This window comes from Myxine glutinosa, chromosome 4, assembly GCF_964187855.1.
Source record: "Myxine glutinosa chromosome 4, kmMyxGlut1.1, whole genome shotgun sequence".
Classification (NCBI taxonomy): Eukaryota; Metazoa; Chordata; class Myxini; order Myxiniformes; family Myxinidae; genus Myxine; species Myxine glutinosa.
This window is the reverse complement of record NC_136264.1, coordinates 34,555,080-34,582,429: the sequence shown is the minus strand read 5'-3', so window position 1 is coordinate 34,582,429 and position 27,350 is coordinate 34,555,080. Positions and strand designations below refer to the sequence as shown.

The 27,350-nt window shown below is 46.9% G+C and overlaps 1 protein-coding gene across 3 annotated transcripts in view; it reads right to left on the bottom strand.

Moving 5' to 3' along the window:
- The window catches only part of LOC137426069 (chemokine-like protein TAFA-2), a 686,347-nt gene that overhangs the window by 586,754 nt on the left and 72,243 nt on the right, over positions 1–27,350 (bottom strand). The window lies entirely within an intron of this gene.

The following is a 27,350-nucleotide window of genomic DNA, read 5'->3' as shown; positions in this document are numbered from 1 at the left end:
TGTCCAATCACATCCTTTAGGGGTGTGGCCTCATGGCCTTTCTTGAATGCCCCCTCATTTCTCTGCCTATCATGGGCGGGGCTTTCGCCTATTAGGCTCTTTGGTGGCGGGGCTTTCACATATTAGGCTCTTTGGAGGTGGGGCTTAATCAGGGCAGCTCTTCCTTGGCTTGTAAGGGAACGGTTGTTGTAATGGAGGGTTTTCCAATGGCCAGCCTGGTAGTGGTAATAACACATAGGGGAAAATCACAGGAGGCAATTACATACTGGGAATTATCCTTTAGCCATATCGAACTAACACAAAATCACTTCCGCGTGGTGACACGTAAACATGCTTAAGCTTAGTTTACCCTGCTTATGTACATCAAAATGATCCTACTCGCACGCTGTCCACGCTACCCGACACGATTCTATCTCCACTATGGTTTGTCATTACCTACCCCCACAAACGTAACAATATTCTATTTTTGTATTTTTTATATATACTCCGAAATTTGTAAAATGTGTTTTTCCCTCAGATTCTGTGGGTTACGATGTGTAAATAAAGGTGGAAAAAAGTTTGATTTAATGCAATTTAATTTCAGGCTATAAGGCAACAAAAGGTGAAAATTTTGAAAAGGGGCGTAGACTTTCTATAGGCATTGTACACACACACACACACACACACACACACATATATATATATATATATATATATATATATATATATATATATATATATATATATATATATATATATATATTGTTGCGGACGCGGTTAAAGATGTTATTTACCGAGCGGTTGGTATTACCGCGACCGAACAGTTCCCCCGATTCTTCCCCAACTCACCCGATTCACCCAGACGTTGGCCAAATCGCGCTATGCCAAATCAATGATAGAAAGGACACGACGACTGGGAAAGAGGAAACGACGCAAGGGGTACAGTTCTCAAGACCTCCGGAGGAGGGTATAATTACAGTGGTGGAGAAAAGGGGTAGATTACAAGGCAGTGAGGTAAAGACACAGAAGAGATGGGCACTTAATTACCATCTTAGCTTAGCCCAGACAGACCACAGACAAACGGAACAAGGCAGACTTACACAGGGATTGATGGCAGGAAGGGACAGGTAGGTCGATAGCACAAGGTGCACCTTGGCTCGGGGACAGGATAAAGCACGGTCCAGAAGATGCGGGGAGGTGTCACAGCGCTCGGAGGGGACGTCTTTCTTTCTCCAAGCTCAGCGCGCATCTGACGTCACCCCCCTCTCACCGCGCATGCTCAGCCGGGAGTGACACGCCCTCGGCTGGTTGGTTCCGCCCCACTGGGGCCGGTCCGCCGCTTCCATTGGGTGCGGGGGTTACCGGGCTCCGCCCTTGACGAGGAGCTGACAGGGAGCCCCTATTTGGTAACCCCGTCGAGCACATGTTTGATGGCGGCTCGTTGGGAAGGCCTGGTGCCCTCCCAACATCCCCTACCAACCAAGCCGGAGTGAGGATGCGCACTTCCTGCGCTCGTTGTTGTTGTTGTTGTTGTTGTTGAACTGTGAGGAAGAGCTGCGGGGAGGTATTGGGAGGTCCTAAACTTCCTAACGGTGCCATACAATCACATTCTGGTGCAACGAAGGGTCAGAATTAATGGAAACGAGTCCTTAACTGACATAGACTAAGAATAACTAGCAAGATGTCCTATAGTTGTCTTACATGAGATGCGGTGAACCTGGGCACGACATTTAATGGGGGAAATAGGGGGAGGTCGGGTCTACAGAGTGTTGTTTACAGAAAATGGGACTAGGGAATGGGGGATTGGGGATAGTTGGGAAGTATTGAGGAAATAGGGGAATATTTACAAGCGGATATGGATGGATGCAAATCCCATATCCGCAACACTGCACCCTTCTCTACCTCGGGGCGGCCCGACCCGATAAATTTTTACCTACTTTAGTGTGGCACTCAGATGTAGTTCCCTCTACTATTAACTCAACCCTGAGTGCGACAGTTTTACAGATGTTCACAAATGAGTAAATATGTCCCCCTGCGACGTTGCACCCTTCTCTTGACAGAAACACACCCACAGGATAACCGAATCGCGGAAAGCATCCTCAAACTAAACATACAGCCGGTAGGGAGCATTATTTATACAACACTGATATTTACACTACGATCCAGGACCTGTTCTTTGAGGAACACATGCAGATGTTATGCATAGGGAGAGCATGCATGCCAGCATCGATACACCAACCCACGAGTGCCCTGTGGCCCTACGGCCTTTAATAATGTGCAAAGCACCCCGTCCAAGCACCAAAAGCACCACCCCATTACGCACAGTCAGCACCATCCGGTGCACCAATAAAGTGTTCATAAAAATGCACAATTAAGTGTCCATGGTCACCGGTGGTGTCGCAGCCGGCCGATGTTCTGCCGCTGGTCTTGCCTTCATGGAGTGCACTTGGCCTTCTGGCTTCTTTAGAAATAAAGAAAGGCGCCAACCGCGTCCATTTCTGAATTGTGGCCGTCAGGGGGGCCAACTAAAAGTGGTTCACCTGTATGGCATAGGTGCCACGTTGACCCAGAGGTCCATCCATGGGTGGTGCTTGACCGCAAAAGAACTGCGGTCCATTGTGGGCGGCCACAAAAATTGCGGTCCATATGGTGTATCGATCCAGGCAGCAAGCAGCGGAAGTACAGGCCCACAACTGCGGAGCCAGCACCTCTCTCTCCTCTCTCTCTGCCCCAAAGCCAGATCCTCGGGGGTGGGAGACAAAAGAAGACAAGTGAGTAAGGTGGTAAGGGCGCAAAAGTGCATGCAATACAAGGTAATGCACACTGGGGGCACATGGGAACCAGGTGAGACAGGTACGTTCCTACCATACGCCCCCCCCCCCACCAGGTAACCTACATTGCCCCTCCCTTACCCCTTACTGTATCCACAAAACACAACACTACCCATAAACATCTACTTTACACATCAACAACGTCCCTACTGTCTTCCCCGTTCCTCCCATAAACCAAATTCGTCTTCTCTCCCTCCTAACCAATCAAATTTGCCATTTCCAACTCTCATCAAAATCTGCCATCTCCAACTCAACATCAAAATCTGCCATCACCAATTCATCATCAGTCCCTCCTAAGGAGGGAGAGATGGAATCACCCCAATGTCTCATCCACGTCGTGATGCGTCTTACAAATCCAAACAGCAATTCTCCTTTCCTGCAACACAAAACAAAGAAAACACAGGTGTGGAGTCATCAGCATCACCTCAGGTAAGTGGCTGCGTTTGGTGTGACAGGTTCATCAATCCTAACTATTTCCTAAATGACTAACAACTTTACATTACCCGGGGTCTTTCCCTGCCAATCCATTGGCCAACTTACACTATGGGTTCTAAAAACCAATTCCCATTGACCAAACTGTGGTGCTTCTTAATTTGGGGTCTCACTCCCCCGATTCATCTCCCGGTGCCCTTGCACAATTTCTGGGCTGGGGCGTGTAGCTCTCCCAGCAGGTCTACCCACCTGCACACCTCCACCACTGCAGTTTCCACCCGAGCTTACCTAGCTCCTCACCCTAACCTAACTAACTGGGGAAGGCCCCTCCTGGCTCTGTCACCCCATGGTGCCCTCTGGCACTGGGCTACCCGGGTCCGTCCTCCGGATCCTCGGGCCCCATCCACAACTCCCGGCTCCCAGAGCCCACCTGCGGCCTCACCTGGCCGACATCCTCACAGTGGTGGAGTGCCCAAACCAACTACACACACTAACAGGCTACACGCCCAGCCATTTCCACAACACTAATGCACCCATCCAATCATCATTCTTCCACCCGCACCACAGATGCCAATATCCAACCACAATTTACCTATACCCTCTCCCTAACACTTACACTACCCGCCCCGGGTACTCGTGAAAGGGGTCCACTCTTCCCCCATCCACACCTTCGCACCATGCACACCACTCCGTACCACTTACTCCAACTCTCTCCACACCACTCATTCTCTGCTCCATATATTTCACACACCTGTACTTGCACACCTGTGCTCTCATACTTGGTGCCGCCTGCACCCTTCTCTCCCCCAAGCGCATTCGCGCTGATCCACAACACTCACTACTCACCATGACACTCATCCGCAATGCTCTCTCATTCATCACTTGTACACTCACACACACCTCGGAGCATTGCCTCACCGATGCCTCATTTGAAGCTGCTCACCAGCACTTCCATTCACACTGCATCATCTGCTCTGTCTACTCCCTACTAAAACTCGCGCTCCTCCGTCTTCCCTTACACTCAGCGCTCCCACGTCATTATCAAACACTAAGCTACTACGTCCCCACTACAGGTACCAAGTCTCTTACTTAAATCTGGTCACCTATAGTCACCTCTAGTCCCTATCATTATATCCTGACCCACCTGGGCTAGTTTTCACTGCCATACAGCCCATAATCTATAGCGCATTTGCCCCAATCATGGGAAGGGTGGCAGGGATGCCACCCTTACCCACCGTCATACGGCGTGAGTGGGACCTTGTGGGACCACCTCGTATGTGAGTCGTTGCCCGCCTGCCGGACCCCGTGCGTCGCCCCTTGCGGGGTCAGCGCGGGGCCGAACCGGCCGGGCCCCCACAGTACATTACCCCCAAGGGGCTCCCGTGCCTCCCCTGTCCCTCTAAAAACTACCCCTGTTGGTGTCGATGCATGGGTCACGCTTCCGCAACCCGCTACCCATTCCATACCACCACAACCTTGCTCACTCACACCTCGCACCTCTCCCATCACCGGACCCTCTCGCTCGCACCCTCGTTCCATACACTCCGGACCAGCCATACACCTCACTCTTGGCCTCTCACGAACATCCGGGTCAATCTCGACCCCCAAGCTTATTAAATCACCTGGCGCATCATACGCACGACCATATTGGTCACCACTTACACCGGGTCCTCTTTCTCTTCGCTTCTCCTCCATCACCTGCGAATCCCTCATCCGGTTAATGAGCACATCATCACGATCCGAACACAGACTTTGGACCAATTCTTTTACTTCCTCTTTTATCTCTTTCTTATCCTCTCTCCGTCGCTTCTTAATTTCGCTCACCCCTTCTTCCACTTCTTCTAATTTCTGCTTCACCTCCTTCATCTCCTCGTGCGCCCCCTTAAGTTCTTCCTCTAACTCCACCTTATTTTTTTCTATGTGCTCCCGCACCTCCCGCTCTTTAACCTCCATCACCTCTACCACCTTGTTCATTTTCCTCGTCAGGTCCTCATGTACCGTCTGACACTCTTTTTTAATTACCCCTACGTCCTTTTTCATCTCCTTCTGTGTCGATTTTAAACCCTCTATTACCGCTGTGTTCTTCTTTAACTGGTCCCCCAACTCCTTTTGTCCCACTGTCAGCTGTTCTACTCCCAGCGTCAACTCCTCTATACCACCTTGCAATTTTACAGTCCCCTTTCTCACCTCCTTCTCCATGCGCTCCTTACAGTGCCTCACCTCCTCGCGCACTCCTCCGACCTCCTCACTCACACCTCTTCTGATCTCCTCTCCCATCACTTGCATCTCCTGCCCAGATGCCACCCTCATCTGCTCCATTTCCTCCCTGTGAGCATCCAATTTAGTATCTACCCCCATTCTGACCCCCTCTATCTGCTGCCCCATTTGTTTAACTTCCCTTTCCGCTTGGTCCCTCATGTCCCTCAATTTGCCTTCCATACTGTTTTCTAACCCCTATTTCATCCCTTCCATTTGATTCTCTTGAGCGGCCATTCTGTTTTCTACCCCCGTTAACCCCTCCTGTATTTCCCCTAATCTATTGTCTAATCCCTCAAATTTGTTGTCTAGTCCCTCAAATTTGTTTCCTAATCCCTCTATTCTACTCCCTAACCCTCCGATCTGGGCCCCCATGGCCTCCCTCAATTTCTCGCTATTGGACCCCATGTCCTCCCTCAATTTCTCGCTATTGGACCCCATCCTTTGTTCTAACCGTTGGCTATTGGCCCCTATGTCCTTCCTTAATTGCTTGCCCATTCTTTGTTCCAATTGTTCGCTATTCTGGGCCATAAGGGCCTTCATTTGTATAAAAAAAAGGTTCAAATCCACCAGCGGCGCTGCTACGGTCGCGGGCGCGGTCGCCGTAGCCATCTGCGAGGCGCCATTTTGCGCGCCCGTAACCTCATGCGCGAGGACGCCATTTTGCAAACCTGCCGCACTCACTGCTTCGCTCTCCTCATGTCCCTCAATTTGGTCCTGGATCGACCCTGCCTCACTCTCCTCTACCGGAACCCAGCCGTCTTGATCTCCCATAGCGCGACTTTCAAAATTCGGGGTTTTTTTTGTAAAACAAAATCAAATTTCGGTGACTTGTAATTTTGATCGCGTTAAGCGCGCTTCGGGTCCGTATCTCACTCCCAGACACCAATTGTTGCGGACGCGGTTAAAGATGTTATTTACCGAGCGGTTGGTATTACCGCGACTGAACAGTTCCCCCGATTCTTCCCCAACTCACCCGATTCACCCAGACGTTGGCCAAATCGCGCTATGCCAAATCAATGATAGAAAGGACACGACGACTGGGAAAGAGGAAACGACGCAAGGGGTACAGTTCTCAAGACCTCCGGAGGAGGGTATAATTACAGTGGTGGAGAAAAGGGGTAGATTACAAGGCAGTGAGGTAAAGACACAGAAGAGATGGGCACTTAATTACCGTCTTATCTTACCCCAGACAGACCACAGACAAACGGAACAAGGCAGACTTACACAGGGATTGATGGCAGGAAGGGACAGGTAGGTCGATAGCACAAGGTGCACCTTGGCTCGGGGACAGGATAAAGCACGGTCCAGAAGATGCGGGGAGGTGTCACAGCGCTCGGAGGGGACGTCTTTCTTTCTCCAAGCTCAGCGCGCATCTGACGTCACCCCCCTCTCACCGCGCATGCTCAGCCGGGAGTGACATGCCCTCGGCTGGTTGGTTCCGCCCCACTGGGGCCGGTCCGCCGCTTCCATTGGGTGCGGGGGTTACCGGGCTCCGCACTTGACGAGGAGCTGACAGGGAGCCCCTATTTGGTAACCCCGTCGAGCACATGTTTGATGGCGGCTCGTTGGGAAGGCCTGGTGCCCTCCCAACACCCCCTACCAACCAAGCCAGAGTGAGGACGCGCACTTCCTGCGCTCGTTGTTGTTGTTGTTGTTGTTGTTGTTGAACTGTGAGGAAGAGCTGCGGGGAGGTATTGGGAGGTCTTAAACTTCCTAACGGTGCCATACAATCACATTCTGGTGCAACGAAGGGTCAGAATTAATGGAACGAGTCCTTAACTGACATAGACTAAGAATAACTAGCAAGATGTCCTATAGTTGTCTTACATGAGATGCGGTGAACCTGGGCACGACATTTAATGGGGGAAATAGGGGGAGGTCGGGTCTACAGAGTGTTGTTTACAGAAAATGGGACTAGGGAATGGGGGATTGGGGATAGTTGGGAAGTATTGAGGAAATAGGGGAATATTTACAAGCGGATATGGATGGATGCAAATCCCATATCCGCAACAATATATATATATATATACAGACTTGGCAATTAATGTGGAATTTTTTTTTGTGGGGGTGAACTTACTTTTCAAGATGTCTTAGAACCAAAAGTTAATTGGAATTATGTTGAAATTATTTTAGATTTTGTTAATGTGACCTTTAAAAGAAACAAAAACCACATTTGACATTTCGAAACAAATAAATTGATCCTTGAAAGTGATGTAAACTGATATCTAACTCAATTCGTGGACAGTACTGTGTTCAACTTCTGTATGTTTTCCAGAAGTATCTCTTTATTTTGCACATTAGCCAAAATTTTTTTAACAAAAACAAAAGTTAAATTATGACTGGGATTACGGACAGTAAAATTACAGTTCAGTACTTCGTGTAACCCCCACGAGCATTCAGGAGAGCACGTACACGTTGAGGCATGCTGTTCACGAGATTTGCCAAGGTTTGGACAGGAATCGCTTGCCATGCAGTGACAATAGCCTGCTGCAATTCACGCACAGAGGTAGGCTGCTGGTCCAAGTGGTCGATTTGACGCGTTAATTCTGCCCACAAGTTCTCTATCGGATTCATATCCGGGGACATGGCAGGCCACTCCATATGCTCTACACCACGGTCAGCAAGAAAGTGTTAGATCATGCGAGCACGATGAGGCCGTGCATTGTCATCTTGGAAGACAACGTTTCCTCGAAAGGCTGCACGAGCAAATGGAAGCAATGTTTCTTCCAGAATGGCCCTGTACTTGAACTGGTTCAGGTTTCCATTCAGAACAACCAGGTCAGTTTTGCCCTCTGCATGAAAAGCAGCCCAAACGGTCACCCCACCACCTCCAGCTTGGACTCTTGGCACTATACAATCTTTGTTGTAGGCTTCATGCACTTGTCTGTGCACTCGGACGTGGCCATCTTGACGATAGACCAGAAATCTAGACTCGTCACTGAAGATCACGTGATTCCAGTGTCCTGGCTGCCATTGACGGTGCTCTCTGGCCCACTGCAATCGGCGCTGGCGGTGTTGTCTGGTCAGGCGTGGCTTTCTCAGGGGACGCCTGGCACGATAGCCTGCTTGAACCAGTCGTTGGTTGACTAGCCTTCTGGATACAGGCACATTTGTCAGTTGCTGCCACTCAGCCCTAAGCCGATTAGCTGACTTGGTACGGCCATTGCGGACTAACCGGTGCAGCTGGCGATCATCCCTCCTTCTGGTTCTGCGGGGACATCCTGGCCCCGGTATTGGAGTAGGGACACCCCTCTGAGCATTTCGTTTCAGGATATTTGACACCTGACCTTGAGTGATGCCATACTGCTGAGCAATAGCACGCTGTTTCATGCCGTAATTTCGTAAAGCCACCACTCCATGACAAACAGCATTGTCGAGTTGACGGACCATCTCCAGAGGAAGCGGCAATAACTTTTGGAGACGTGCAGCAGTTGTTTTCCACTAATACAGAACGCAACAACCCTTGTTTACCCGACTGTGAAGCCAATCATCAAATGCACCTGTCCGTACATTTTGCCACGCCACCTGTGATATAATCCTGTTGTTGAATTCTTGCTGCGACAGACAATCAGTGACATGGTTCTTTTAACAAATAAATCACCAAAGTGTAAAAGAAACTCACCAGATTGATATACTGAGTTAAGAAAGTAAACCCAAGTCAAGAAAAAAATTAATAATCCATATTAAATGCCAAGTCTGTATATATATACAAGCAGAAGTACCCGGCATTGCCGGGCGGGGGAGGGGAGGGGAGGGGAACGGGGGGGAGGGGAGGGGAGGGGAACGGGGGGGAGGGGAGAAGAGTGGGAGGGGGAGGGGGAGAGGGGAGAAGAGGGGGGGATGGGGAGGGTGAGGGATGGGTGGGAGGGGGAGGGGTGAGAGGGGGGAGGGGGGAGGGGTGAGAGGGGGGAGGGGGGAGGGGTGAGAGGGGGGAGGGGGGGGGAGGGGGGAGGGGAGGAGGGGAGGAGGGAGGGGGGAGGGGAGGAGGGGAGGAGGGAGGGGGGAAGGGGGGAGGGGGAGGGGGGAAGGGGGAGGGGGAGGGGGGAAAAGGGAGGGGGAGGGGGAAAAGGGAGGGGGAGGGGGGAAATGGAGGGGGAGTGGAGAAGGGGAGGGGGAGGGGGAGGGGATAAGGGGAGGGGTAGGGTGGAGGGGGTAGGGTGGAGGTGGAAGGGAAGGGGGGACAGAGGGGGGAGGGGGAAGGGGGAGGGAAGGGGATGGCCAGTCAACAATGACGTTGCAGTTCTCATGGTCGGAGAGCAGCACAACAATCGGACATAGTCCTGCATATTCGCAACAGCACGAAGCGGATTTTGGAGACTCACCGATCCTGTGACGTCCTTCAGTACCGGCGTTGCCGGGCGGGGGAAGGGAGACCCATACATTCCCAACCCGTACATTCGCCCTCTCGACTCAAGCTCACTCGGACAAAAGCCTCGCACAAATTACACCGTGAAGGCCCAATGGTCATGTCTATGCCACAAATCACGGGCGCACTGAATTGAAAATATATAGAACGCTCATACTCCATGAAAAGTGAAGCCGCCGTGTCGCCATCTTGGTCTGCACGACTCGACCAACTCGCTTCTCGGATCTCGTTTTGTGCGGCAAGAAACTGCTCTAATCGGTTACGGAAGGGTTGTGGAAAGACGTTTCACAGCTGTTTCAAAGACATTTAATTCATATCGCACAAAATCGATACAAAACACGATCGCATAAAAGGTGAAGTGACGTGTGACGGGATGGAACATCACGTGATCGCTCTGAGCGAATCAGTCTGGCGGCGGGAATGGAACATCACGTGATCGCTCTGAGCGAATCAGCGAGCTGCTCTGGAACCAGCTGAGATTCGCGGGTACTTCGCTGAAATGCGCTGAGGTAAATATGAATAAAAAATATGGATCGTCAAATATTTTGAGTTCGGCCATGTTCGTCCCACGCTCAATGGCCATGTCTATGTCAAATATCAAGCACGTACGGCCTCTCCGTTTAGGAGTCTATCGGTAACATTACACACACACACACAAACTGTGTTTTATATATATATAGATATCTACAGCATACTGTATACGTGTATAGTTGGAATATACTGATGGGTGGGGCTTCCTTACCTGTCCACTTTAGTGCCTAATTCATAATAATTTGGTCCTTTGAAGGATGCATTGCCATTGTAAGATCAAATTGGATGCATTGCAATGCTTGAGTGTGCGTTGCACTTTGCTTGAAGCTGAGGTGGGATGCCTAAGCTACTGAATATTTGTGGATTGTGGAGCAGTAAATGTTTATTCATTTCAATTCAGATGCTAAAACTGATTGAAAATGGCGATAGTGGAAGAAAAGGTTATCTGTGTGTTATGGCTTGCAGAGCAGAAGTCCATAACAGCTGTGAGAAGGAAATTCACTGCTCATTACTGGAACGATGCACCACATAGGAACTCCATTAACGAGTGGATGAAGATTTTAAAAGAAACTGTGTCAGTGAATGACAAACCGCAATCCCGGAGGCCTTGAATCGGTGAGGAGACTGTGGCCATCTTCCAGAAAGGATTTAAAAGGGGCTTGCAATAGTCGTTGCAACATGTATCTTGTGAAAATAGGGGGCATCTTCCATTCTTGCAGTGTGCACCAAGCTTTACAGTCAATGGTTCAAAAAGCCACAAGCATGTGTTATTTTCTCTGATTGTGGCTTTCTGAACTATTGTGATGTGCCGATGTGCCCCCTAGGGAAGATCCCCACACGATGACATCACGGTGTTGCTGTTGAATGAAGAGGTTTATATATACAGGGTGGTCCAGAAACCCTGGACACATTTTGAAGAACGATACCTGCAACAAACAACTAAGTTTATTATTGTTCTTTGGTGTAAAACAAAACATGATTACTCGTAAATGGATGTGACCGCTTTAACACGCACAGGAAGCTTGTGATATGCAACAGGGTGAGGTGCATCATGTGTTATGGATCGGGGTGAGCTTCGCTCACTGTGCTGCATGCATTTGTCTTTGCATTAGTTCAGTTCATTGTGAATTAGATGCTCTAATATGACGGAGGATATCGTGAGACAGAAAATTTGCGCTGTACGCTTGAATTCTGTATCTGGAAATTCGGCTGAAGTTTACAGACAACTTGTCAAGAATGTGGCACCGACGCAATTGACAGAAGAACCATCGGCAGAATAAACAAGCAGTTTGATGAAACCGGCAGCATTCTTCCAAAACAGTCACCAGGTAGGCCTCATACAATTCGAACTGAAGAAAGCAGAGCGGTCATTCAACAACAACTCGACAGTAAAACACCATAATCAACTCGTCGTTTATCAAACATCACCAACATAAGCCGATCATCAATTCGAAGAACACTAAAAGGCCTTAATGCGAAGCCATACATACCTAGATAAATTCACCAACTATCTGAGGATGATTTTGACAGGTGTGTTGAGGCATGTGATATATTGCTTGGGTTAATGGATATGGACAATGATTTGCAGAACAGGATATTGTAGTCAGATGAATCCAAGTTTACTTTATCTGGTTCTGCGAATCGTCATAACAGCGTGATATGGGAAGTAGACAACCCACAATTTACTGTTGAGCACAACGTCCAGTATCAAGCTAGTGTGTCCGTCTGGACAGGACCAATACGACTTGGACCAATATTTTTTGAAGAAAATGTGAATGCTGCAAATTACCTCATAATGTTGGAGCAGCATGTATTTCCACTCAATGATGGTCAAATGTGGTTCATGTATGATGGTGCGCCTGCTCATTATGCTGCCAGTGTACACCAGGCCTTTGATTTGAACTTTACAGACAAATGGATTGGCCATCGTGGTCTGGTTGAATGGCCGCCATGGTGTTGTGATTTGACAACACCCTGTGATTTCTTCCGTTGGGGTTTCCTCAAACACAAAGTGTATGCCAGGATTCCTATGACCGAAAGAGAATTGAAACAATTCATCCGTAATGAGACTGCTACCTTAACGACTGAAACATGCAGAACTGCGTGTCAGTGTGTGAGTGCAGCTTGAACATTTGAACTGATCTGTTTCATGTATATTAGACTGATTAGATGGTTTAACGAGTAATCATGTGTTATTTTACACCAAAGAACAATAATAAACTTAGTTGTTTGTTGCAGGTATAGTTCTTCAAAATGTGCCCAGGGTTTCTGGACCACTCTGTGTGTATGTATACATATATATATATATATATATATATATATATATATATATATATATATATATACATACATATATATATATATATATATATATATATATATATATATATATATATATCTTCTGCAGGAAGATACAGGTGGCGACATGATCAGGTGCTGGCGCTGGTGGTGCAGATGGTGCAACAAGAGGTGCTGAGATCGAGAGAGAGAAGACTGGAGAAGGAGACTGATGGGGGAGAGGTGTGGTTTGTCAAAGAGGGCCAAGTGGTAAGAGGTGGAAAGAGGAGGAGGTAGAAAGCAAGAGGGCTGTCAGATGCTTGTGATTGGCAGGTGGTGGCAGACCTAAAGCCACAATTGGTATTCCCAGAGGAGATCTGTGTGACAAGGTTGCGGCCTGACATTGTCATTTGGTCAAGTGCAACAAGACAGGTCATCTCAGGGGAGTTGTCGGTACCTTGGGAAGAGAACATGGAGGAGGGTCACGAGAGGAAGAGAGGAAAGTACAGTGAGCTGGAGGCAGAGTGCCGGGAGAAGGGTTGGCGAGCTTCGTGTCAGCCATTTGAGGTGTGGTGGAGAGGGTATATTGGCAATTCCTTTTTGGCAATTCCTTTTCTGCATTTCTTGCTAGGCTGGGAGTGTGTGGGACAGAAAGGCTGTGTGACAAGGTGGCCAAGGTTGCCTTGAAAGGCTCATTTTGGATATGGAGGAAGTTTATGGAGGCACGTCGTAGGTTGGTTGTGTGCGTGTTTTTTTGTTTGTTTTTTGTTTTTTGTTACCACTATTATTTCTTATTTTGTGTATATGAGTGAGTGGGTGAGGGTGTGTGTTTTTGCATGAATTAATTTTTGCATGAGTGTGTTTTGTGTGTTGAGTGGTGTATGATGTAAGGGTAGGTGGTTGGTTGGTTGGTGTTCTATGTGTGTGTATGGGTGTGTATGTGAGTGTATGAATGATCTGGTGTGTTTTGTTGGTGAGTGGGGAATGGTATAAAGGTGGGTGTTTGAGTGTTCCACCATGTTTGTTTGGTGCTGTGGATTCTGGATGTGAAGGTGTTGTTGTTGTTGTTCGCACTGGCTGGGGGTAGGGGTATGTACGCAACCAGGTGCAGTTGCTGCATGTGGATGTGTACGTGCCCCTGCTGGCCCACCTTAGCTGACCGTATCGAGGTTGAAGGGCCGAAACGGGATGATGCTGAGGACGTTGACTGAGGACCCGGTCAGTGCGGTACACTTGTGAACAGGTGTGTTTTGAACTTATATATATATATATATATATATATATATATATATATATATATATATATATATGTACATACAGTCACGTGAAAAAGTAAGTACACTCCGTGGAAAGTTTTGACTTTTTCAACATATTTCAACATACAGCTATTTGATCTTCATTTCAACACTATTGACAGATAAAGGTGATATAATACAACAAATATCATGAAACATCTACATTTTGTAGTCCATTGTATAATTTAAATAAACATAAATGCAAATTTTGCATGTGGAAAAAGTAAGTACACCCTTGGCTCTAATAGGTGGTATTTCCCCCTTCGGCAGAAACAACCTCAAGTAGGCGTTTCTTATAACTGTCTACCAGTCTCTGACATCGACTCGGATAATTTTTTGCCCACTCCTCCATGCAGAATTCTTTCAGCTGTGCGATGTTTGAGGGGTTTCTTGCATGCACAGCTCGTTACAAATCCCCCCACAACATCTCAATGGGATTTAGATCCGGGCTTTGACTTGGCCATTCCAGAACCCTCCATTTCTTTCTTTTCAGCCATTCCTTGGTGGATTTACTGGTATGTTTAGGGTCATTGTCATGTTGCAAGGTCCACCCTCGGTTGAGCTTCAACTTTCTGACAGATGGCCTCACATTATCCTCAAGCAGCCTCTGGTACAATGAAGATTTCATAGTGGATTCTATGATGGTGAGCTGCCCAGGCCCTGATTTTTCTTTCTTTCTTTTTTGTGTATACTGAATCGAGGCTCGTGAAAGAGCTAACATTTATTTCACAAACAAATCAACCAGACAAACAAAACACACAAAAAGAGGAGCGGAAGACAAGATGGGGAGAGAAGGGGAAGCACACAAACACAACATTTGAGAGCAGGGAGACGTGTGGGAGGGAGAGGGCCCGGGGGGAGGAGGCACGGGAAGGGGGGGGGGGGCGGGAGAAGTATAAAACACAAGGACACCAAGGACTTCCCGGACAGAAGTTGGTACTTCAAAAAAGTGGATTTGGGGTGAAATTAGCGGGGGTAGAAAAGATCAAGGTTTTTGATGGGGGGAAGATAAGAGATGGTGGTGAACAGCTGTTTTAAAGACCTGGAGGGTGGAGTGGGATTGAAGAGAGTGAGGGAGTTTGTTCCAGAGGCGGGAGAAAAGAGGAATGAAGGAGTGAAGGTGAGCAGAGAGTTTTGATTTTGGCAGTTTAACCAGAAGAGGGTTGCAGGCAGATCTTGTGCGACCTGTAGGAATATTTGGGGGACAGAGCCCAGAGAGAGCTGGGGGGGGGCAAGGCCAGAGAGGAGTCGGTAGAAGACGGAAAGACCACCAACCTGCCTGCGGTGAGTGAGTGAAAGGCCCTTGGAGTTAGCTTCATCGCGGGAGATTCCAACGATTCTGAACGCTTTGGTTTCAACAGCGTGAAGACGAGCTAGGTGTGAGGCAGGAGCACCAGCCCAGAGGGGAGAGCAGTAGTCCATTGAGCTGCGGATGAAAGCCTTGTATGTGGTGAGGAGCTCAGGTGTGCCAAGGAAGGACTTCGCACGACGGAGGATGCCCAGCCGGCGACTGGCTTTGGAGGCCAGATTTGAAATGTGGTTTTCCCAGGAAAGATCATGGCAGATAGTGAGACCCAAAAGCTTGAGTGACAGAACTTCTTAGAGAGGATTATTCAGAAAGTGGATGGGAGGGTTGTCCAGTCGGTCTTTTCGGAGAGTCATCGTAAGAGTGTGATATTTGTCAGGATTGAAAGACATGTTCCACTTGTTTGCCCAGTCTGTGATTTTGTCCAGGTCTGCAGAGAGAGAGAGGAGGCTGCAGACTGCCGATCTGAGGGATGAGGAATGGAGCGACAGAGTAGAGTCATCAGCAAAGAGATAGAGAGGATTTTCAATAGAGTCAGAGAGATCATTGATGAAGACCAGAAAAAGCACAGGGCCCAGAAAATTGCCTTGGGGAACTCCAGCCTGAACAGGAAGAGGAGATGAGAGAAACCCATTCAGGGCCACACATTGACTATGACGAGAGAGGAAGTCCGCCAGCCATGCGTGGAGATTTCCATGGATACCAAAGGAGGAGAGTTTGGTGAGCAGAGCGGGGTGCCAGACCGTTTTGAAGGCATGTGATATGTCAAGGGAGACAGGTCTAATTTTCTGTTTGGCATCGAGGACCTCCATCCATTGTTGAGAAAGCAGAAGCAGCATGTCTAGAGTAGAGTGACCAGGTCTGAAACCAAATTGATGATCAGAGATCAAGCCATTGGAGAAGAGGAAAGATTTCATATCTGAAGCAATGATGGATTCCATGACTTTGCTGATAATTGGGAGAAGGCTGATTGGTCTGTAGTTGCTAGGATCTGTTTTTGCACCTTTTTTGTGCAAAGCGGTGATGTTGGCTGATTTCCAAGCAGATGGCAGATAACCTTGAGCAAAAGAGAGGGCGAAGAGAACAGAGAGAGGGAGTGAAAGAGCGGAAGAACAGGATTTTAGGACCCGTGGGCTGATGCCGTCAGGTCCAGTTGCAGAATCAGAGTCGAGGGTGAACAAAGCATGCAGCAGAAGATGCAGCGAAGCTGCCCAACCATAATATTTCCACCACCATGCTTTACAGTTGGTATCAGGTTCTTGTGGTCAAATGCTGTCTTTGGTTTTCGCCAAACATGTCTTCTGGTACTGTGGCCAAATAGCTCTACCTTTGAGTCATCTGTCCAGAGCACATTGTTCCAGAAGTCCTGGTCTTTGCCTCGGTGTTCATTGGCAAACTTTAGTCTTGCCCTGATGTTCTTTCTGGATAGCAAAGGTTTCCTCCTGGCACACCTCCCATGTAGATCAAATTTGTGCAGCCTCTTTCTAATGGTAGACTCGTGCACTTTGACATCAACAGTGGCAAGAGCTACCTGTAGGTCCCGTGATGACATTCTGGGGGTTCTTTGAGACTTCTTTCAGCATCTTGCGGTCTGCTCTCTGGCTGAACTTGCTGGGGCGGCCTGGCCTGAACAAGTTTGCAGTTGTTTGGAATCTTCTCCACTTGTAGATGATCTTCCGGACAGTCGAATGATTGATTTTAAATTGTTTGGAGATCTTTTTGAATCCCTTCCCAGACTCTTAGGCATCTATAACCTTCTTTCTGAAGGCCTCAGAGAGCTCTTTTGATCTAGGCATGGTGACGCCGCACACTTCAACAACAAAGAGCAAACCAAACTAAATGTCTGAGGTTTAAATAAGGCAGGTTCCTCCAAGATCCTCTCTAACGATGTTCTAATCATTTGCACCTGAGCTGGTGCACCTGATTCTAATTTTAGGTATTTGAAGGAGTGATAAATGTCGGGGTGTACTTACTTTTTCCACATGCGAAATTTGCATTCATGTTTATTTAAATTATACAATGGACTACAAAATGTAAATGTTTCATAATATTTGTTATATTATATCACCTTTATCTATCAATATTGTTTAAATGAAGATCAAATAGCTGTATGTTGAAATATGTTGAAAAAGTCAAAACTTTACATGGGGTGTTCTTACTTTTTCACGTGACTGCATATATACATGTATTGTTACGTTTGTGGGGGTAGATGAAAGGATACCGTAGGAAAGGTAGCACTGTATAATTACTGGCATGGACCGTGTGGCGTGTTGGAGAAAACTTGATGTGCAGTAAGTAGGGAAACTGTAACTTAAGGTTGTTTAAATATTCTTTACACGGGGGGTGAAGACTTGCTAATTCTTGGTGGGATTTAAGGATAATTCTCCCCAGTGCATGCCCACCCACTGTAATCTTTCCCCTAATGTTTTTGCTGCCATGGCCGGCCATGCACCTCCTTAAAATTACATTTACCGCCAGCACAAAGCCAGGTAGGTTCCCCGACTAAGCCCCGCCTACCAATGGACCCACTCAAGGCGGAGAATAATGGGGTAGTCAGAAAGGCCGTCAGGCCACGCCCCGAGTGATATGATTGGACTGGGAATGTGGGCGGGGCGAACTGGGAGGGAAACGGGCCAATTCGCTCGAGAGAGTGAAGAGGAGGAGTTGGTCTCAGTCTGCTGGAGAAGAAGGCTGCGTCAGCTTTTGCGTTTTTTTGTGTTTTTTTTTTGTGGTTTTTTTTTTTTTTTTTGCATACAGAGTCGAGGCTCGTGAAAGAGCGAACATTTATCAAACAAACAAATCAGACAAACAAGCAAACAAACGATATAAAAAGGGGAGCGGTCGACAAGATGGGGAGAGAAGGGGCAGAAGCACACAAACACAACATTTGAGAGCAGGGACATCGGGAGATGTGTGGGAGGGAGAGGGCCTGGGGGGAGGCAGGATAGGTATAAAACGTAAGGACACCAAGGACTTCCAGGAAAGAAGTCAAAAGTCACCTCAAAAAAGTGGATTTGGGATGAAATTAGCGGGGGTAGAAAAGATCAAGGTTTTGGATTGGGGAAGATAAGAGATGGTGGTGAACAACCGTTTTAAAGACCTGGAGGGAGGAGTGGGATTGAAGAGAGTGAGGGAGTTTGTTCCAGAGGCGGGAGAAAAGAGGAATGAAGGAGTGAAGGTGAGCAGAGAGTCTTGATTTTGGCAGTTTAACCATAAGAGGGTTGCAGGCAGATCTTGTGCGACCTGTAGGAATATTTGGGGGACAGAGCCCAGAGAGAGCTGGGGGAGCAAGGCCGGAGAGGAGTCGGTAAAAGACAGAAAGACCACCAACCTGCCTGCGGTGAGTAAGTGAAAGGCCCTCGGGGACAGCGTCATCGCGGGAGATTCCAATGATTCTGAACGCTTTGGTTTCAACAGCGTGAAGACGAGCTAGGTGTGAGGCAGGAGCACCAGCCCAGAGGGGAGAGCAGTACTCCATTGAGCTGCGGATGAAAGCCTTGTATGTGGTGAGGAGCTCAGGTGTGACAAGGAAGGACTTCGCACGACGGAGGATGCCCAGTCGGCGACTGGCTTTGGAGGCCAGCTTGGAAATGTGGTTTTCCCAGGAAAGATCATGGCAGATAGTGAGACCCAAAAGCTTGAGTGACAGAACTTCTTGGAGAGGATTATTCAGAAAGTAGATGGGAGGGTTGTCCAGTCGGTCTTTTTGGAGAGACATCGTAAGAGTGTGAGATTTGTCAGGATTGAAAGACATGTTCCACTTGTTTGCCCAGTCTGTGATTTTGTCCAGGTCTGCAGAGAGTGGAGTCATCAGCAAAGAGATAGAGAGGATTTTCAAGAGAGTCAGAGAGATCATTGATGAAGACCAGAAAAAGCACTGGGCCCAGAACACTGCCTTGGGGAACTCCAGCCTGAACAGGAAGAGGAGATGAGAGAAACCCATTCAGGGCCACACGTTGACTACGACTATAGAGGAAGTCCGCCAGCCATGCGTGGAGATTTCCATGGATACCAAAGGAGGAGTGTTTGGTGAGCAGAGCGGGGTGCCAGACCGTATCGAAGGCACGTGATATGTCAAGGGAGACAGCTCTAATTTCCTGTTTGGCATTGAGGACCTCCATCCATTGTTGAGAGAGCAGAAGCAGCATGTCCAGAGTAGAGTGACCTGGTCTGTAACCAAATTGATGATCAGAGATCAAGCCATTGGAGAAGAGGAAAGATTTCATATCCGAAGCAATGATGGATTCCATGACTTTGCTGATAATTGGGAGAAGGCTGATTGGTCTCTGCTCACCTTCACTCTTTCATTCCTCTTTTCTCCCGCCTCTGGAACAAACTCCCACACTCACTTCAATCACACTCCTCCCTCCAGGTCTTCAAAACAGCTGTTCACCACCATCTCTTATCTTCCCCCATCCAAAACCTTGATCTTTTCTACCCCCACTAATTTCACCCCAAATCCACTTTTTTGAAGTACCAACTTCTGTCCGGGAAGTCCTTGGTGTCCATATGTTTTATACCTCTCCCACCCCCCCCCCCCCCCTTCCCGTGCCTCCTCCCCCCGGGCCCTCTCCCTCCCACACGTCTCCCTGCTCTCAAATGTTGTGTTTGTGTGCTTCCCCTTCTCTCCCCATCTTGTCTTCCGCTCCTCTTTTTGTGTGTTTTGTTTGTCTGGTTGATTTGTTTGTGAAATAAATGTTAGCTCTTTCACGAGCCTCGATTCAGTATACAAAAAAAAGAAAGAAAGAAAAATCAGGGCCTGGGCAGCTCACCATCATGGAATCCACTATGAATTCTTCATTGCACCAGAGGGTGCTTGAGGATAATGTGAGGCCATCTGTCGGAAAGTTGAAGCTCAACCGAAGGTGGACCTTGCAACATGACAATGACCCTAAACATACCAGTAAATCCACCAAGGAATGGCTGAAAAGAAAGAAATGGAGGGTTCTGGAATGGCCAAGTCAAAGCCCGAATCTAAATCCCATTGAGATGTTGTGGGGATATTTGAAACGAGCTGTGCATGCAAGAACCCCCTCAAACATCGCACAGCTGAAAGAATTCTGCATGGAGGAGTGGGCAAAAATATGTTTATATAAGAAATGAAACAGTTATAAGAAACAGTTATAAGAAATGCCTACTTGAGGTTGTTTCTGCCAAAGGGGGCAATACCACCTATTAGATTTAGAGCCAAGGGTGTACTTACTTTTTCCACATGCGAAATTTGCATTTATGTTTATTTAAATTATACAATGGACTACAAACTGTGAATGTTTCATGATATTTGTTATATTATATCACCTTTATCTATCAATATTGTTGAAATGAAGATCAAATAGCTGTATGTTGAAATATGTTGAAAAAGTCAAAAAGTTACATGGGGTGTACTTACTTTTTCACGTGACTGTATGTATATACTAGCAGAGGTACCCGGCTTTGCACGGGAGTGGGAGGAGGAGGGGAGGGGGAAGAGGAGGGGAGGGGAACGGGGGGGAGGGGGGAGGGGGAAGCGGGGGAGGAGGAGGGGAGGGGGAAGAGGAGGGGAGGGGAATGGGGGGGGAGGGGGAAGGGGGGGAGGGGGGGAGGGGAAGGGGGGAGGGAAGGGTGCGGGGGTGCCCAGGGGAAGAAGGGCCCCTCCCCTCCCCCTCCCCCCTTTCCCCTCCCCCCCCTCCCCCTTCCCCCTCCCCCTCCCCCTTCCCCCTGCCCCTCCCCCCCCTCCCATCCCCTTCCCCCTCGTTCCCCTCCCCTTCTCTTCCCCCTCCCCTCCTCCTCCCCCTTCACACCAGGGGGGTTGACTCAGCCTGTCATCCCACCGAGGTCGGAAGTCGGAACTCATTGTCGTCAAATAAATGTAGCCTGTATGTTTCACTCTTTGTCACATGCCGTTGGTCCCATGTCAATCGGATGAAGTTGAAAAATTAACGTTACGAAGGTTCTCTGGGACGTACTGATTCCGAATAATGAAGTTGAAAAATTAACGTTCCGAAATACGCTAATTACGCTAACAGAAGCGCTGGAGGGAGCACTGCGCTCCCTCCCTTAGATTCCCTCCCTCTTCTGCTAGCGCTAATTACGCGTAACACACTAATTTTAAAACCCGAAGTTTTTTTAATTTTAAGGTGTGCTGTAGTCAGAAGCGCTAGAAGCGCTGCGCTCCCTCCCTTCGAATCCCTCTCTCTTCTGCTAGTGCTAATAATACGCTAATTTTAAAACCCGAAATTTTTTAAATGTTTATGTCTCCGTGACATTCCTGGGACCATCCCGAGTCGAACAGTACTTTCCGCTCGCAAATCCGTCCACGGGTTCTCGAGATCTTAGAGATCATAGATACATAGATCAGGACCAACTCTACTTTATATATATAGAAGGTGTGCTGTAGTCAGAAGCGCTAGAAGCGCTGCGCTCCCTCCCTTCGAATCCCTCTCTCTTCTGCTAGTGCTAATAATACGCTAATTTTAAAACCCGAAATTTTTTAAATGTTTATGTCTCCGTGACATTCCTGGGACCATCCCGAGTCGAACAGTACTTTCCGCTCGCAAATCCGTCCACGGGTTCTCGAGATCTTAGAGATCATAGATAGAGGCCAACTCTACTTTATATATATAGAAGGTGTGCTGTAGTCAGAAGCGCTAGAAGCGCTGCGCTCCCTCCCTTCGAATCCCTCTCTCTTCTGCTAGTGCTAATAATACGCTAATTTTAAAACCCGAAATTTTTTAAATGTTTATGTCTCCGTGACATTCCTGGGACCATCCCGAGTCGAACAGTACTTTCCGCTCGCAAATCCGTCCACGGGTTCTCGAGATCTTAGAGATCATAGATAGAGGCCAACTCTACTTTATATATATAGAAGGTGTGCTGTAGTCAGAAGCGCTAGAAGCGCTGCGCTCCCTCCCTTCGAATCCCTCTCTCTTCTGCTAGTGCTAATAATACGCTAATTTTAAAACCCGAAATTTTTTAAATGTTTATGTCTCCGTGACATTCCTGGGACCATCCCGAGTCGAACAGTACTTTCCGCTCGCAAATCCGTCCACGGGTTCTCGAGATCTTAGAGATCATAGATAGAGGCCAACTCTACTTTATATATATAGATATATATATATTTATTTATATATATATATATATATATATATATACATATATATATATATATATATATATATATATATATATATATATATATATATATATATATATATATATATATATATATATATATATATACAGACTTGGCATTTAATATGGAATATAATTTTTTTCTTGACTTGGGTTTACTTTCTTAGGTCAGTATATCAATCTGGTGAGTTTCTTTTACACTTTGGTGATTTATTTGTTAAAAGAACCATGTCACTGATTGTCTGTCGCAGCAAGAAGTCAACAACAGGATTATATCATCAAATGCACCTGTCCGGCAAAATGTACGGACAGGTGCATTTGATGATTGGCTTCACAGTCGGGTAAACAAGGGTTGTTGCGTTCTGTATTAGTGGAAAACAACTGCTGCACGTCTCCAAAAGTTATTTCCGCTTCCTCTGGAGATGGTCCGTCATCTCGACAATGCTGTTTGTCATGGAGTGGTGGCTTTACGAAATTACGGCATGAAACAGCGTGCTATTGCTCGGCAGTATGGCATCACTCAAGGTCAGGTGTCAAAGATCCTGAAACGAAGTGCTCAGAGGGGTTTCCCTACTCCAATACCGAGGCCAGAACGTCCACGCAGAACCACAAGGAGGGATGATCGCCAGCTGCACCGGTTAGTCCGCAATGGCCGTACCAAGTCAGCTAATCAGCTTCGGGTTGAGTGGCAGCAACTGACAAATGTGCCTGTATCCAGAAGGCTAGTCAACCAACGACTGGTTCAAGCAGGCTATCATGCCAGGCGTCCCCTGAGAAACCCACGCCTGACCAGACAACACCACCAGCGCTGATTGCAGTGGGCCAGAGAGCACCGTCAATGGCAGCCAGGACGCTGGAATCACGTGATCTTCAGTGACGAGTCTAGATTTCTGGTCTATCGTCAAGATGGCCGCGTCCGAGTGCGCAGACAAGTGCATGAAGCCTACAACAAAGATTGTATAGTGCCAAGAGTCCAAGCTGGAGGTGGTGGGGTGACCGTTTGAGCTGCTTTTCATGCAGGGGGCAAAACTGACCTGGTTGTTCTGAATGGAAACCTGAACCAGTTCAAGTACAGGGCCATTCTGGAAGAAACATTGCTTCCATTTGCTCATGCAGCCTTTCGAGGAAACTTTGTCTTCCAAGATGACAATGCATGGCCTCATCATGCTCGCATGATCCAACACTTTCTTGCTGACCGTGGTGTCGAGCATATGGAGTGGCCTGCCATGTCCCCGGATATGAATCCGATAGAGAACTTGTGGGCAGAATTAGCGCGTCAAATCGACCACTTGGACCAGCAGCCGACCTCTGTGCATGAATTGCAGCAGGCTATTGTCACTGCATGGCAAGCGATTCCTGTCCAAACCTTGGCAAATCTCGTGAACAGCATGCCTCAATGTGTACGTGCTCTCCTGAATGCTCGTGGGGGTTACACGAAGTACTGAACTGTAATTTTACTATCCGTAATCCCAGTCGTAATTTAACTTTTGTTTTTGTTAAAATATTTTTTGGCTAATGTGCAAAATAAAGAGATACTTCTGGAAAACGTACAGAAGTTTAACACAGTACTGTCCATGAATTGAGTTCGATATCAGTTTACATCACTTTCAAGGATCAATTTATTTGTTTCGAAATGTCAAATGTGGTTTTTGTTTCTTTTAAAGGTCACATTAACAAAATCTAGAATAATTTCAACATAATTCCAATGAACTTTTGGCTCTAAGACATCTTGAAAAGTAAGTTCACCCCCACAAAAAAATATTCCATATTAAATGCCAAGTCTGTATATATATGTAGTCGACCTTGACATTTGCAAGGGGTACGCTCCTGGAAAATGGTGCGAATGTTGAATCCACGAATGTGGGGGCATTGATTGAATGTGGGTAAAATAATATATATATATTTTTTGGACTACGTGGTCTTGGCTCATGGAAGAGCTATGACACAGAACAAATCATGACACAACATAACAAAGGGAACAACAGGAGAAAGGTGAAACGCCAGCAGCAGGCTGGAAGAAGAAAATCGATGGAGACAGATAAACAAAGGATAGAAGTAACGAAGAGGGGTAAGGGAGAATGCAAAGGGTGGACAAGATGGATACATCAGCAAAATGTTCAGGAGGAGTGGGGGTGGTTTAACAGTTGTCGAAAGGATCATGATTTTGGATGGGAGGGATGATTTGAGATGGTGATGAACTGCTGTCTTGAAGACATGGAGGGAAGAAGGAGATTGAAGAGAGAATGGAAGGTCCTCTCACAGGCGGGAAAAAGAGGAATAAATGAGTGGCGTGCAGCTGTTGTGGATTTAGGCAGTTTCACTCGGGAGAGGTTGCTGGTGGAATGCGCGAGTCTTGCAGATACCTGGGGGTGAAAAAGCACAGAGGGTGCAAATCTTGACAAGGCGCTACCAAGTTTAAGAGGGAGACAAGTTTGAAAGTTCATTCTTGAGATTGGACATATGGTGTTTGCTGGCTCTCCAAAGAGTACACACACTTGTAGAGAGCATTGTGGATTTATCTGAGGTTGTCTTCAGTTGGATTTGCCTTCCGGGAGGAGAATGCAAGTTGTTTAAAGCAACTGCCTCACCACAGGGTTCAGAGTACCACGAACGGGAGAATGGGTAATATAATTGAAGAGATTGGATGAATCTGTGCATAAGAGAAAGCAGGTTTCTGTGGAATAATTCCCAGGCTGAATTAATATCAGCGGCGGTGGATGTAGAAAACCACAATCGCAATCTATATAACCCACAGAGGATAATAACATTACATTCATGCCGCTCCTGTTTGGAGTAAGTGTACGCATTGCCTGAAACCAGACCCAGTTGTCTGTCAGACTTGCTGTTTATATTGAACAAAACCGTGAAGACTCGCAGAGATTAATTGTGTTCAAATACCTCCAACAGCAAGGATGAGGGAGTTGAGTGAACAGAGGATGTGTGTGTGTGTGTGTATATATATATATATATATATATATATATATATATATATATATATATATATATATATATATATATATATATATATATATATATATATATATATAGTTACGTGCTCCTCCCCAAACCCCGGTCACGGTGTACCTCCGAGCCCCGAAAGGAGTCACGGCAGAAAGATGTGTGATTCAGTGTGTCAAAGATAAATGGAGAAACCACACCAATTGTTACCAAAAAACAAGCATTGTATTAAAGTCACACAAGAATAACAGCACAAGAACAATATTAATCAATTGTACAACAAATGTTATATCATTCCTATGATGGTACCATCAGTTTCTTACAATATAACTCACTGTGCTCCAAGTGAGCGAAAAGCACATTCCCAAAGTCTCTGTCCCGGCACCAAGTCAAAGTCGATCCACGCTCCGGTGATCATAAGAATGATGTCGTATCGAGACCAGAATCCAGTTCAGCTGACAGTCACGCTGCCAAAGATGCGCAAAGGTGCCCTCAAAAGGCGACTGGGAAATCACACCTTCGGGTATGAATGTTCGACGGCTCCCAAACGGCGAACCGCAAATTCCCACTCGAAATCCACGTTACACACGCAAACCAGGTTAACGACTGGGTGCGGCGAAATGGCTGGAGCGATGCGAAATTGGCGGGAGCGAGGCAAAATGGCCGACGGGCCTGTACTGAAGGCGTACCTGCACTCCAACAACGATTCTCTTCGGAATCAACCGAAAAACCTGTCACGCAGGTTTATCTGTCACAGCGATAACCACTCTGTCACAGGAATCCCTTTCCCAGGAAACCCAAAGTTCGCTCGTGGCCCCCGTTCGCCAGCGTCTCCTCGAGACCTCAAAGCAGCTTGGCTTTTCTTCCCGACCTCACTTGCCCCGCTTTTTCTTCCTCCTCTTCTTCTTCCAGTTTTCTCCCGATCCGGTTTCTTTTAAAACACCAATTTTTTTTACCTTTTGAAAACAGTTATCTCCATTTCACTTAAACAATAACAACAATAGTACATGGAATCAAAAGTGCTTACAGTGGATGAAAACCACAACGACGGAAGTGACGAATCCGTAACAACATATATATATATATATATATATATATATATATATATATATATATATATATATATATCTGTCACAGGTGGTGGCCACAGTGCGGTCATTTTTGTATTGGCAAAAAATTGGCAATAAATAAATAATTGAGACCATTCCCAAATATACTCACATACTATTGACTAATCCAGGAATGCTGTCTTTATTTGCCTTCTGAAGGAAGTACTTCACTGTGATATCCCTAGCTCTCTGTTTGTTTACATCTTCAACTTTAGTCCTCCTTCAGTTACACCGTTGAATATCCATGTAAGGCAGCAAAATAGCATCTTGCTAGACTTTATTTTCTGTACAATAAAGCTGGCCATTGATGTACAAAAGATTGTCAGCAGACAGGGTAGATGCCACACACACACACACACACATCACTTACATTGTGCGCACATGAAATAGCTGGATTTTTACTGTGACCGCTATTCCGAGCTCTCTTTCGCCACAGCAATAGCAGAATTGCCAGAAAGCCGCTTACTATATGGGTTAAATTGAGATTTGAAAAACAACGATTTGGAAATCACAAAGACAGCATTGTCAGCTGTATCACAGCATGCTCAGCTTAGGTTTGGCAGAAATGGCATTTCTCGGTTCTCGTGTATGAAGTATATATATATATAATATACATATATATATATTGTTGCGGATATGGGATTTGGCCTCCATATCCGCTTGTAAATATTCCCCTATTTCCCCAATACTCCCCAACTATCCCCAATCCCCCATTCCCTAGTCCCATTGTCTGTAAACAACACTCTGCAGAACCGACCTTCCCCTTTTTCCCCCATTAAATGTCGTGCCCAGGTCCACCGCATCTCACGTAGACAACTTTCGGACATCTTGCTTGTTATTCTTAGTCTATGTCAGTTAAGGACTCGTTTCCATTAATTCTGACTCTTCGTTGCACCA